This window comes from Salvelinus alpinus, chromosome 16, assembly GCF_045679555.1.
Source record: "Salvelinus alpinus chromosome 16, SLU_Salpinus.1, whole genome shotgun sequence".
Taxonomy (NCBI): Eukaryota; Metazoa; Chordata; class Actinopteri; order Salmoniformes; family Salmonidae; genus Salvelinus; species Salvelinus alpinus.
In genome coordinates, this window is record NC_092101.1 from 331,649 (window position 1) to 344,337 (window position 12,689).

The 12,689-nt window shown below is 40.8% G+C and overlaps 1 pseudogene; it reads left to right on the forward strand.

Annotated features, from left to right (window-relative positions):
• Window positions 1–9,921: 9,921 nt before the first annotated feature.
• LOC139541739 (piggyBac transposable element-derived protein 4-like) lies at window positions 9,922–11,883 on the forward strand (annotated as a pseudogene).
• The last annotated feature ends 806 nt before the right edge of the window (window positions 11,884–12,689 follow it).

Below are 12,689 nucleotides of genomic sequence, written 5' to 3' on the forward strand. Positions count from 1 at the left end.
TTGTCTATTGGTGTTTTTGTTACGCGCCAGACAATTGTCTATGTTCCGTGTTATGGGCACGTTGTTCGTGCTTTTGATATTTTACCGGAATAAAGTGTGCGCCTGTTCACTTCACTCTGCTCTCCTGCACCTGACTTTGCCTCCAGTACACATCAAGTGACAATGTCAGTCATCAGTAACAAAGCGGGTGTCTTTTCCTGATCCTAAAATCTGCTCCTGCCTTCATCCAAGTCATCAGCAATGTGTTCACAATTACAATGATCATTTAATATGGCCAATTTCAGAAAATGTTATAAAACATAAACATACTATTAAACGTAAACACATCGTTTAGAAGTAGAATATGGTGTTATGACCATGTCATAACTTCTAATGATGCTAGGTGTCAAATAGCACAATTGGCCCAGCGTCGTCCGGGTTTGGCCGGGGTATTCCGTCATTGTAAATAGGAATTTGTTCTTAACTGACTTGCCTAGTTAAATAAAAGGTTAAAAAAATTCAAATAAAATTAAACAAATAAAGTGTAACCCAAATATCACTATCATGAGCTTATGATCTCTTCCTGAGGTGTAACGTTGAATGTGTGTGTGTGTGGTGTTCCTGTGCCTGTGTGTGCGTGTGTCAAAGTATGAGAGCAAATTTTGTTTCTGTAATTAGCACTCTATGTGGCTCTTGTCCTCACTGGAAAAAATTGCCAACAACATCTTAAAAAGCGGGGCACAGCTCCGAGACACTTGAGCGCAGGTGTCTTTACTACGATTTTCATTCTGCATTATTCAACGGGCTCTTCCACCTTTAAAATAAGTCCTATCCCATCCATTATTAAGGTGCTTTTTTACTCTGGCAGGAGGTACTTTCAATTATTCAAAGGCAATATAGAGCATGGCAAGGGGTTAACAGGACTTTTGTTCGCACTGAACGGCAGCAAGGTACGCCTGTGGGGTGGGGTGGCGGTGGGTGGATAGAGGATTGATGACACAGGTCTAGTGTTTGGGTGAGAGAATGTGTCACCTGGGGAATAAAGCTGCAAGAGAGAGAAACGGAGAGGGCGGTAAAAGCCTCTGGAATGGCTGGGAAGTTTTTTAGTCTCTCCTCGCCACACTGTCACAATCGGTCAACGTACCATGCCACTGACCGCTGGTTGAGTCACAAAGGTGTGACCACGGTATGGTTGAAGGGATTGCATTGTTTACCCTTGTGTGCCATGGAGCAATCTGCCAACAAGGATTCAAATTCCATCATAACATTTCCATTAGCATGATCTTGTTAAAAGATGGTGTTATCCAAAGCAACTAACACTTCCAGGGAGATTGTCATCCCAGTTTTACAACATGCCTGTTGTATGCCCCCTAGTTATCCACTTGAACAATGAAAATTGAGAATATTTATTTTACAGATAATATCAAGTATATAAAAGTTGACCATCAGTGCCTAAAATAATGTGTTACATGATGCTTCTGCTCCCAACACAGGTCAAGTACTCTGTGATCCAAGTTCAGTACTTTTCTCCAATATGCATATAGGCATGAGTTCAGTTCATTGACTCATTCAAGCCTACATTGAAGACTGTTAGCTATATATTCACATTTACGGAGATTATGGGCTTGGTATCAATCCACCTAATACGAAACCAACTTTTCTGATCATTAAGTTCTTATATTAAGCATAATTTTGCAATGTTATCTTTAAATTACTAATTTATTTGATGTTCCATCCCTTCAATTTATAATGTAATATATGGGAAATTAAGAATTTAACTGTCCATAGCCATGAACGTGATCAAGATGTACATAATAAATGCATTTATTACGTCTCATTAAATGTAATAAAATTGTATTAGATCGTCGTCTATTTCAGTCTAGCCCCGAATGATTATATATCAGAACTGACGATCAAATTCTAATACCTTGGGTTGATGAAGCACTAATAAAATGCAACGACCAGCATATCTCAAGGCTTATACATCTTTACACTTTCTTAAAAAAAACAATGTATGAGAGCAGATCGTCACAGATAGAAACTCCTGAGTTATTTGTCCGAGGCCGAGTTCATACACTAACTGGTATACTGAGTTCATACACTAACTAGTACACTGAGCAGTCATCATTATGGTAAGGAATGCTTCTTAAGACAGTGATCAGCCCTACAGTAGGTAAATCCCAAGAGTTTAACACTTTCATTAGAAATGCTGTAGCTCCCCCTATTGGTATGGACAAGGTGAGCGTATTAGAGGATGAAATCAAAGTTCAACAGCTCTTCATACTCTGCTCTGTAATGTGTAGCCAGCCAGGAAACAACAAAGCCAGAATACATTTGTGCTATATCGAATGGTATCACTGTCAATGATCTCTGACTGCGGTTTGCCTTAATGGCCCAAGGTGCATCCCTATTTCCTTTTTTGTTCATTACATTTGGCTAGGGCCTATAGGGTTCTGGTTAAAGCTTAAAGCTTGATGCTCAGGTCAACAGTTTGTGAGCTTTAGAGTAGCGTGTTGTCTTTGGGACTACTTTCTTGTCCTTTGTATTTGTATTGATTATGGATCCCCATTAGCTGCTGCCAAAGCAGTCCTCGGGTCCAGCAAAATTAAGGCATACACTTTTAAAACACTACAATACATTCACAGATTTCACAACACACTGTGTGCCCTCAGGCCCCTACTCCACCACTACCACATATCTACAGTACTAAATCCATGTGCATGTATGGTGCGTATGTTATCGTGTGTATGTGTGCCAATGTTTGTGTTTCTTCACAGTCCCCGCTGTTCCATAGGTTTGTTTTTAATCTGTTTTTTAAATGTAATTTTACTGCTTGTGTCAGTTACTTGATGTGGAATAGAGTTCCATGTAGTCATGGCTCTATGTAGTACTGTGTGCCTCCCATAGTCTGTTCTGGACTTGGGGACTGTGAATAGACCTCTTGTGGCATGTATTGTGGGGTATGCATGGGTGTCTGAGCTGTGTGCCTGTAGTGTAGACAGACAGCTCGGTGCATTCAACATGTCAATACCTCTCATAAATAAAAGCACTGGTGAAGGCAATCTCTCCTCCACTTTCAGCAGGAGAGATTGACATGTATATTCTAAATATTAGCTCTCTGTGTACATCCAAGGACCAGCTGTGCTGCCCTGTTCTGAGCCATTTGCAATTTTCCTAAGTCTTTTTTTGTGGCACCTGACTACACGACTTAACAGTAGTCAAGGTGAGACAAAACTAGGGCCTGTAGGACCTGTCTTGTTGATAGTGTTTTTAAGAAGGCAGAGCATCGCTTTATTATAGAAAGACTTCTCCCCATCTTAGCTACTACTGCATCAATATGTTTTGACCATTGACAGTTTACTAGTGTTACTCCAAGCAGTTTAGTCATCTCAACTTGCTCAATTTCCACACTTATTCCTTGCCAATCACTCTGAAACTAACTGCAGCGTTTTGTTGAGTGTTGCAGTCATTTCAGTCGCTGTAGTAGCTGACGTGTACAGTGTTGAGTCATCCGAATACATAGAAACTCTGGCTTTACTCAGTCATTGGCTTGTCGTTAGTAAAAATTGAAAAAAGCAAGGGGCCTAAACAGCTACCCATGGGAAATCCTGATTCTAACTGGATTATATTTGATAGGCTTCCATTAAAGAACACCCTCTGTGTTCTGTTAGACAAGTAACTCTTTATCCACATTATAACAGGGGGTGTAAAGCTATAACACATACGTTTTGTCCAGCAGCAGACTATGATCAATAATGTCAAAAGCTGCACTGAAGTCAAACAAGACAGCCCCCACAATAATTTGATCATCAATTTCTCTCAGCCAATCATCATTCATTTGTGTAAGTGCTGTGCTTGTTGAGTGGCCTTCCCTATAAGCAAGCTGAAATTCTGTTGGCAATTTGTGTACTGTAAAATAGCATTGCATCTGGTCAAACACAATTTTTTTCAGAAGATTACTAAGGGTTGATTAACAGGCTGATTGGTCGGCTATTTGAGCCAGTAAAGGGGGCTTTACTATTCTCGGGTAGCGGAACGAGCACTCTAGTAGGCTTAAATTGAAGATGTGGCAAATAGGAGTAGCAATATCATCTGCTATTATCCTCAGTAATTTTCCATCTAGATTGTCAGACCCAGTGGCTTGTCATTGTTGACAGACAACAATAATTTTTCCTCTCTTCCACACTGTCTTTACGGAATTCAAAAGTACAATTCTTGTCTTTCATAATTTGGTCCGATATACTTGGATGTGTAGTGTCAGGGTTTGTTGCTGGCATGTCATCCCTAAGTTTGCTTATCTTGCCAATGAAAAGGTAATTAAAGTAGTTTGCAATATCAGTGGGCTTTGTGATGAATGAGTCATCTGATTCAATGAATGATGGAGCCGAGGTGGCTTTTTTTCAATTTTTTTTAATTTAAGGTTTCCCAAAGCTTTTTACTATCAGTCTTTATAAAAGGTATATTTGTTTCATAGTGTAGTATATTTTTATTTAGCTTAGTCACATGATTTCTTAATTTACAGTACGTTTGCCAATCAGTTGGGCTGCCAGACTTAATTGCCATACCTTTTGCCTAATCCCTCTCAACCATACACTTTTTCAATTCCTCATCAATCCAAGGGGATTTAACTGTTTTTACAGTAATTTTCTTAATGGGTGCATGCTTATTAGTAACTGGAATAAGTAGTTTCAGAAATGTGTCAAGTGCAGCATCTGGTTGCTCCACATTACACACCACAGACCAGAAAATATTATTTGCATCATCAACATATGAATCACTACAAAACTTCTTGTATGACCTCTTATATACTATATTAGGCCCAGTCTTTGGAACTTTGGTTTTCCTAGATATGGCTATTATATTGTGATCACTGCATCCTATACATTTGGATACTGCTTTAAAGCAAATATCTGCAGCTTTAACACAAATGTGATCAATACATGTTGATGATTTAATTCCTGTGCTGTTTGTAACTACCCTGGTATGTTGACTGACAACCTGATCCAGGTTGCAGGCACTGGTTACAGTTTGAAGTTTTTTCTGAGAGGGCAGCTTGATGATAGCCAGTCAATATTTAAATAACCTAGAAAATATACTTCTCTGTTGATATCACATAAATTATCAAGCATTTCACACATATTATCCAGATACTGACTGTTAGGACTTGGTGGTCTATAGCAGCTTCCCACAAGAATGGGCTTTAGGTGAGGCAGATGAACCTGTAGCCTTTGGCAGGGCCAGCCACACAGTAGTGTTGGAACATCAACTATACGGTATATCCACCCTTCCCATCTCCTTTCCTCTCTTTTTCTCGCTATACAGGAATAACATACAGAGACTTGAGATCTAAATGTACCTATGTCTGTCTGTCTGTCTGTCTGTAATTAGGGGTAATTAAGATGAGGCTCTGGATATGAGGGTTTAGCTTGAGTCTTTGGATCTCGTTTGGATGTAGGAATGAGATAGGGCTATTTTTCAATTTTTTAGTTTTTTGTTAAATTCAGATCAAGTGAGTTGACACAATCTGGCTTTGGTTCTGGCTCAATGAATAGGTTTCATTATTTGAGCCGAGGGGCTGTATCCGGTTCCACCGTAGCACACACTACTGCCTCTATGGCTGCATCCTGAATTGAGGCGTCTTTGTCTGCGTGTGTGCACATATCACAGATAGCTTAATTGAGCAAATACTGCTTGAATCAAATGTAATCAGATAATTTCAAAAGGTGAGATGGATTTTCAAAGCAAACATATGGTGCAATATAGACACACTCACTTTCTCTAAGTTTATCAAGATAGGTGGATGAAGATGTACAGAAAAAGGGAGAGGTAATAAAAAAAAGAGATAAGGAGCAAGATAAATGTTCAGGGAGGAGAGGAGAACTTGAGTCTGAACACAATAGGAAGAGGAAACATATACAGTGGGGTCCGGAATATTGGATCCCTTGATAAAGATGAGCAAGAAAGACTGTATAAAATAAATAATACAAATAGTGCATTTTTTTATTATATTATTTTATACTAATACAATTGCTCAGAGAAAGAGTAATAAATAAAATATTTGGCTTCAAAATTATTGGATCCCCTGTTTTCAATACTCCAACACCCTCCTCCACTTGCAAGGACATTGACATTGAGTTTTTCAAAAATGTTTAATGAGATTAGAGAACACTTTGGGAGGGTTGGGAGGGATCTTAGACCCGGGCTCTCCAGCCCTGTTCCTGGAGAGCTACCCTCCTGTAGATTTTCACTCTATCCGCAGTTGTTTCCAACCTGAGCCCTCTTCAATTCAAACCACCGGTTTTCAATGGGGTTCAAGTCCGGAGATTGAGATGGCCTTTGCAAAATGTTGATTTTGTGGTCAATTATCAATTTCTTTGTGGGTTTTGATGTGTGCTTGGGGTTATTGTACTCCTGTAAGAGCCACCTGTGGCCAAGTTTCTGCCTCCTGGCAGAGGCAACAAGGTTTTTGGCTAAAACATCCTGGTACTTGGTAAAGTTCATGATGCCGTTGACCTTAACAAGAGCCCTAGGACCAGTGGAAGTAAAATAGGCCTATTACATCAAAGATCCACCACCATATGTTACAGTAGGGATGAGATATTGACGGCATACGCATTGTTCTTTAGAAGGTCAAACCCAACATTGGTGTGCCAAAGAGCTCTATTTCACATAATCTGACCATGGTACCGCCTGGAGTTTGCTAAACGGCATTGACACTTGGATTGGAACCGGAGCAATGGTCATTTGACATAGAAATAGAGCTCTTTGTGTCACGCCCTGACCATAGAGAGCCCTCTGGTCCAATTATTCATACAACGGTCGTGACACTTTGGCCACAAATCAGCCAAAAACCTGGTTGCAAGTGGATCTTCCAGCAAGACAATAACCCCAAGCAAACATCAAAATCCACAAAGAAATGGTTAAAGGACCCCTCCAGAGGAAGTTGCCGGCACTATTTCGATATACCAAATGCATTGCCTATCAATAAACATCATATAATCTTTACATATATTTTTTTTAACTGTATGTTCCTTATACTTAGTATTATTAAACTTCATCCAGATATGACACCTTTGATGTGTATGGAGTATTACATTACTAGTTAGCTTGTAATCTCCAAACAATAACACCAGTGTTCCTGGAACATAATGTGTATACTGTAATATAGGTTATAGCCAAGAGAGGAGGATGTCGTGGCTTGTTAGAGCACAGACATGGTTCTAATTTCCGTGGTGCTCATAAGGAACCCCATAACAATTGAAATGTCAATTTGGCCGCACTCAAACATTTTGTAAAATGTTTTCTAACCCTCAGTGGTCAATGTGTGATAGGACCCTGAGTGCAGGATTAGACTATAATGAACATGTGGGATTTCTGTACATTGTAATCATTTATTTTCCATTCTATTGTTTGCTCAGCATGTAATAATAGTTGGTTATCAGAACAGGCATTGCATGATAAACAGAACAAAACATGGACCCATTCTGTGATTTTATTTATCCACATCCTCACTTGTCAAAATTACAATATTGCTGTTTGCTCAACCCCTGTCCTTGGTCTACATCACACAGCCCTGGAGTCCTCAGTTCTGTAAGACACATGAAAAACATAGGTAGGTTGTTGAATTGTCATTATGTCTGTTATGGATCCGGTCCATACATTACCGTTTCGCTGTTCACAGTTTAGCCCAGAGAACTGTGAATCAGACAGGGATTCTCTCTCTGTAGACAGTCAAGACAGTGATGTCGAGTTGTTACTCACCTTGTGTACAACAACGACCGGGTAAACCACCTTTGATTGTCCAGACCTGTTCTACTCTACTGTACTTCAACTACAGTGGCTTGCGAAAGTATTCACTCCTTTTGGCATTTTTCCGAATTTGTTGCCAACCTGGAATTAAAATAGATTTTTGATTTACACAACATGCCTACCACTTTGAAAATGCAAAATATGTTTTATTGTGAAACAAACAAGAAATAAGACAAAAAAAGTGAACACTTGTGCATGCATAACTATTCACCCCACAAAATCGATACTTTGTAGAGCCATCTTTTGCAGCTATTACAGCTGCAAGTCTCTTGGGGTATGTCTCTATAAGCTTGGCACATCTAGCCACTGGGATTTTTACCCATTCTTTATTAAGGCAAAACTGCTCCAGCTCCTTCAAGCTGGACAGGTTCCGCTGGTGTACAGCAATATTTAAGTGGTACCACGGATTCTCAATTGGATTGAGGTCTGGGCTTTGACTAGGCCTTTCCAAGATTTAAATGTTTCCCCTTAAACCACTCGAGTGTTGCTTTTGCAGTATGTTTAGGGTCATTGTCCTGCTGGAAGGTGAACCTCCGTCCCAGTCTCAAATCTCTGGAAGACTGAAACTGTAACGGCTTTCTTCCTGGGATGAAGGAGAGGAGGACCAAACTGCAGCGCGGCTAGTGTTCAACATGTTAAATAACAAAAAAAGACGATAACGTGAACACTATACAAAAATACAAAATAACAAACGTGAAAACCGAGACAGTCCTATCTGGTGCAGAACACAAAGACAGGAAACAATCACCCACAAACAAACAGTGAAAACAGGCAACCTTAATATGGTTCCCAATCAGAGACAATGACAAACACCTGCCTCTGAGAACCATATTAGGCCAAACAACAAACCCAACATAGAAACACAAAACATAGAATGCCCACCCAGCTCACGTCCTGACCAGCTAAGCAAAGACTAAACAAAGGAAATAAGGTCAGGAACGTGACAGAAACAGGTTTCCCTCAAGAATTTCCCTGTATTTAGCGCCATCCATCATTCCTTCAATTCTGAACAGTTTCCCAGTCCCTGACGATGAAAAACATCCCCACGGTATGTTACTGCCACCACCATGCTTCACTGTGGGGATGGTGTTCTTGAGGTGATTAGAGGTGTTGGGCTTGTGCCAGACATAGTAGCGTTTTCCTTTATGGCCAAAAAGCAAAATTTTAGTCTCATCTGACCAGAGTACCTTCTTCCATATGTTTGGGGAGTCTCCCACATACATTTTTGCGAACACCAAACGTGTTTGCTTATTTTTTTCTTTAACAAATAGCTTTTTTCTGGCCACTCTTCTGTAAAGCATCGGTTTCTGGAGTGTATGGCTTATTGTGGTCCTACGGACAGATACACCAATCTCCGCTGTGGAGCTTTGCAGCACCTTCAGGGTTATCTTTGGTCTCTTTGTTGCCTCTCTGATTAATGTCCTCCTTGACTGGTCAGTGAGATTTGGTGGGCGGTCCTCTCTTGGCAATATTGGTGCGATATTCTTTCCATTTTTTTAATAACGGATTTAACTCCGTGAGATGTTCAAAGTTTGTAATATTTTTTTATAACCCAACCCTGATCTGTACATCTCCACAACTTTGTCCCTGACCTGTTTGGAGAGCTCCTTGGTCTTCATGGTGCCCCTTGCTTGGTGGTGCCCCTGAGTTCATGTGACACTTAGATTGCACACAGGTGGACTTTATTTAACTAATTATGTGACTTCGGAAGGTAATTGGTTGCACCAGATCTTTCTTAGGGGCTTCCTAGCAAAGGGGGTGTATACATATACACGCATCATAAAAAAAAAACATTTCACTTCACCAATTTTCACTATTTTGTGTTTTTCCATTACATGAAATCCAAATAAAAATCCATTTGAATTACAGGTTGTAATGCAACAAATTAGGAAAAATGCCAAGGGGGATAGATACTTTTGCAAGGCACTGTAGGTGTTGGAGGGATTTTAGGGGGATGGACAATCATGGACGTTTAGCCCTTGTGTTGTCTTAAGAGTCAAAAATGACCCGCCACTATGTTTCAAAGCAGAGAAATCACCGTAAATTATATTTTTTCAACTTGAAATTTGCTGACTTTTCCTAGAGTGTCCCCAACATTAGAAAAAGTGAAACATCGCCTTTGTTCATATTTCCATGAAAGATGTACACCACCAGGGTACAAAGATTGTCTTAGGGTCATTTTTGACCCGGCAGTTTTAAAATAATTTATACACCACAAAAATCACAAGACACACACACAATGAGAAATTGAGATTGTGTGCTACTGATTGAACTCAGACAAAATTAAAACGTTCTTGTGCATGAGCAGCATCTCCCCTTCACGACCCCACGCATGACTCAAGTTCACAGACAAAATAAAAACAATTTCAGACAAAATAAACATTTCTTGAAAACATTGTTTACTAATGGGGAATGCAGTCTGAAGCTATAAAGGTGCTGCAGAAGACAGTCCCCCCAGTTCTCACTTTGCTGAAGCCATGAGTGCACGTTTCAGTGCCCAACAGGTCGAAGATCTGATTTTTTCAGATGTCCAGGAGGAACAAGAGAACAATGATTTAGAAGATTGTATCTGAAGATGGGGAAGATTACAACCCAGAGCATGATGCATCATCTTCAGATGAAGAAGACATCCCCCAAGCTGAAAGAGAGACATTTTTGTCAAAGAACGGCAAAAAAGCATGGTCCTTGTCACCATATGACAACCAGGGCAGGATGGCAGCACAAAATGTCATAAGGATGACCCCAGCGTCCACAAGACATGCAGTTGCCCAGTACATTGCCTCAACATTCTACATGTTCATCACACCACCCATCGAAGAAATCATCCTGGAGATGACAAATTTGGAGGGCTTCCGTAAATATGGAGACAACTTGGAAAAGATGGATGAGATTGACCTGCTTGCCTACATAGAGCTGCTAATCTTAGCGGGTGTGTATAGGTCCCGAGGCGAGGCCACATGTAGTCTTTGGGATGCAGAGAGTGGAAAGACGATTTTCCGTGCCACGATGCCACTGAAAGTCTTTCACACTTTCTCCAGAATGCTACGATTTGATAACCATGAGTCAAGACCTGCAAGACGTGTGAGAGACAAGCTGGCGGCCATAAGAGAGGTCTGGGAGAAGTGGGTGGAGCATCTGCCATACCTCTACAACCCTGGTCCTGAAGTAACAGTGGATGACCAACTGATTCCACTCCGAGGTAAAAAAAAAGAAAGTCATATCTGTAATGTAAGTGATTTTCACTGTTCATTTTATTATGTATTGCTGTAATACCATGGGTTTATGTGATTACTATCACTGTCACAGAAAACAATTACTGATAGTAATCTCTTGTCAAAAAGGTTGCTGTCCTTTCCGGCAGTATATGCCCAGCAAGCCAGCAAAGTATGGCATCAAGATATGGGTGGCCTGTGACGCACAATCCAGCTACGCTTGGAAGATGCAAGTCTACACAGGGAAGCCGACCAGTGGAGGCCCGGAGAAGAACCAGGGGATGTGGGCTGTGCTTGATGTGACAGTTGGACTGAGGGGGCACAATGTCACGTGTGACAATTTCTTCACCTCTTTTTAACTCAGCCAGCAGCTCCTGAAGAGGAAGATCATAATGGTTGGCACAGTTAGAAAGAACAAGCCTGAGCTCCCCCTGCAGTCCTCGTAACAAGGGGGAGAGAGGCCTTCTCATCAAAGTTTGCCTTCACCCCCACCACTACTCTAGTTTCTTACCTCCCAAAGAGGAACAAGGGCACACTGCACACAATGGCTGAGATCAGTGATCATGAGGACAGGAAGCCAGCCATCATCCTGGAATACAACCACAACAAAGGAGGCGTGGACAACCTGGACAAGGTGATTGGAACTTACAGCTGCAGGAGGATGACTGTCCGCTGGCCCCTGGTCGTCTTCCATTACATCATTGATGTGTCCTCATACAATGCCTTCATGATATGGAACAAGATCAACCCTACCTGGATGCCTGAGAAGCAGAACAAGAGGAGGTTGTTCCTGGAGCAGCTGGGAAAGGCACTTTCCAAACTCCACACATTCAAAGAAGGGAGTGCCTGTGTACACTGCACTTTTCTGCACAAACTTCAGTGAGGCTGAATTGTTGTTGTCTGTTGACTCCTGAAACACAGACACAGAGGTGGAGTTAGTGAGTAGTTAGTGAAAAGTCACATTGTCTGTCTGTCATGGATCAATGTATATCTTCACTTCACTAGCTACACCCAATCTCTCAATCTCCCAAGCTAATTAAAACATAATTATGTTTTGTCCTTATAATTTTACCTGAACTGCAGTTTGCACGTTTTGAAATTATTTTTCAGCATTTTGCATCACATTGGCCAGTACCGCCTTTTGTTAGCAAACGCAAAGCTGTGTGGTAGCTTTAGTACTGGTAAAGCAGTGATTTACTCAGAGCAATATAATTTATTAACTTACTTGATATGGATTTACTTCACCGTACAGTTAGCTATGCTATAGCTAGCTAGCCAGCCTGCCAAACTTTTACAGCTAGTTAGCTACACTCTTGCTGTAATGCTGTTGTGCACATCTCCAGAAAAGACAAGGTGTCCCAGCTGTGTTGACATTTCACCTATCCACTTCATCCACTCATTAGAATAATATATACACTGCTCAAAAAAATAAAGGGAACACTTAAACAACACAATGTAACTCCAAGTCAATCACACTTCTGTGAAATCAAACTGTCCACTTAGGAAGCAACACTGATTGACAATACATTTCACATGCTGTTGTGCAAATGGCATAGACAAAAGGTGGAAATTATAGGCAATTAGCAAGACACCCCCAATAAAGGGGTTTCTGACCGTTTGAGCAGACACATGCACATTTGTGGCCTGCTGGAGGTCATTTTGCAGGGCTCTGGCAGTGCTCCTCCTGAT